Source organism: Eptatretus burgeri, chromosome 4 (genome assembly GCF_056783735.1).
Source record: "Eptatretus burgeri isolate ZD-2024b chromosome 4, Ebu_testis_v1, whole genome shotgun sequence".
Classification (NCBI taxonomy): Eukaryota; Metazoa; Chordata; class Myxini; order Myxiniformes; family Myxinidae; genus Eptatretus; species Eptatretus burgeri.
The window spans coordinates 3,060,733-3,063,285 of record NC_140964.1 but is presented as its reverse complement, the minus strand read 5'-3'; positions in this window follow the sequence as shown (position 1 = coordinate 3,063,285).

Genomic DNA, 2,553 nt, shown 5'->3' with positions numbered 1-2,553 from the left:
TCATTCCCATGTTCTGCGTCTCACCCCGCAGCTCTTTCATTTCTTCCCTCATTTGCTTGTTCATTCCTTTCATTTCGATTTTCATTTCATTTGTATTTGTATCCATCTTTTCGTTCATGCCTTTCATTTCGTTTTTCATTTCATTTGTATTTGTATCCATCTTTTCGTTCATGCCTTTCATTTAGTTTTTCATTTCGTTTTTCATTTCATTTGTATTTGTATCCATCTTTTCGTTCATTCCTTTTATTTCGTTTTTCACTTCGTTTGTCATTGCCGCCAGCATGGCGCATAGCTGGGCCATGTCGGGTGCGCTTGGGTGAGCCGTTTCGGCAGGGGTTGGGGAAGGGTTTTGGTGGAGAGGGGGAGGGGAGGTGTCATACACCGCGGCCGCTGCCGCACCCATTTCGGGCTCTGGGTTCAGTTGGGCGAGTTCGTTTTCCTGTACAACCAACATTTCCTGCACGGGGATTTCATCCTGAGCCATGGATTCTACACATTCTACATCCATTTCTAATACCCCCGGCTCCCGCTCGCCTTGAGACGCCATCTTGCTTCTCTTAAAGGGTTAATTTAGCTCGCTCGTAATTTGGAGGGAATCGGGGGTCGCTTCTCTCACCCCTGGACCGATTCCCGTGAATTTAGCTGGAGACAGGAGAGCCCGTTTTCCTGTTCTCCGATACCAGTGCCGCGAGGAGGGCGATGGATTTGTATCGCACGACCTGACACCAGTGTTACGGATTCGCGCCCGCCGGCGTGCTGATGGCCACGTAACTCGAATCGCGGCACGTCGCCCACCGGACGGACAATCCAGTCGTGACCCTCTCGGACTAACGCCGGGAACCAGTCACGGGTGGACCTTTCGGTCTCACCGCGATCGAGCCAATCAGCCCCCGCGTGGGATAGGGTTGCTCGCCAAATTCGACCTACCTAAGTACCCACACGGAGGGTAGACCGGGCGATCGCACCTCGCCGCAGGTCGACTTCGGACACGGGCCACTTAAGCGACCCGTTCCGTACTATCGGGATAACCGAGCGGTGTTATCGTCGGCCTCGACGGTTCGATTAATTATCGGGCGTATTCAGCCCACTACCAACCCTTTACGTGAAGCAAGATGAGGATTCAATGAAAGAAATGACGAAGCGAAGCGGGAAACAGTTCAACACAAAGCACATTTATTCGCGCTGAACGGAAAGCACACATATTCAATTCCACCAAAAGCACATAGAAAAGGAAAGAAACACAATGCAATTTTACACAAAAAGCAAATGCGACAATGCAGATCTAATACCGATTACGCGAGCACACGGCAACACTTATACAATTTTACTTCACAGACGGCGCCGACAACACATACCCAAAACCAAGGAAAAGAATACCCTCAAGGATGAGGCGGGCCTGAGGCCGAGACCGGGTCGGGCCTACCCGTCTGGTGATGAGACGCGGAGCGGCGATGGTGCCTCAACTCCGCGGGCCTCGCGGACAGTGTCTGGTAGGGGGTGGGAAAAGGGGCCCCCTTGGTCGCACTATCTCAGCGCGGGGGGAAACAGGAGGGGGTTGCTGATGCTCGGGGTATAGAGGATTTCTACTCTGCCTCGAGTCCCGCGACGAGCGTCTCCACCTCGGCCAGGTCGCGCCGTCGGCCTCCCTGGTGTGCAGCTCCCTGCACGACGCGAGCACCCCCTCGTCTGCCCTCGCCGCCTCTCCACAGCTCCGTCCCCTTTGCTCCGACTCCAACGCACACGACGACGACCAACTCCTTCTTGCTTCTTCTTCCCAACTCCACCGACTGCGAAGTCTTAACTCCCTATTCTTGACGAACGCGGTCGCTTATATAAGCCCCGTGGCTTCGCTCTCTCATCTTTGACCCCCTGCCTTCGACCTTTCACCTCGCTCCCCATTGGCCCGAGAAAAAGTGGGCGTGAATGCTTTTTGATCCATAAATTTGCATATAGCGACCGCCCTCCAACGCCCTGGAGGCGGGGCCAAATCGCCCCTCGCTCACCGATTGGACGGAACAAAAGTGGGCGTGTGTCGTTTTTGATCCGTTTTTGAAGCTGAAAATCCGTGGTTTTGTACACGCTGTTCGGCGCGCGCCCTGCACGAGTCCAACAGCGGTACCCACAAGCGGCGCAAGAACGGTGGCGATGCGACGGTTGCGAGGTGTGACGTGAAGCGGCGCCGCGGTGGGTGGTTGATGTTGTGGTTGGTGGTGGTAACAATGGCGGTTGGTCCAAAATAAAGATAGTAAAAGAAAAACGGCTATCCTGAAGAGTCGCAGCACGCATGAATAACATTTATTCCCTCTAGACAACGGGTTTGGGCCTAGCTACACATATACTTACCGAGATATCTCACCTCAGGGACCTGAATGGTGGTTTGCGAATTTGGTAACCACAACAATATATATATATATATATATATATATATATATATATATATATATATATGTATGTATGTGTGTGTGTATATATATATATATATATATATATATATATATATATATATATATATATATATATATATATATATGTATGTGTGTGTATATATATATA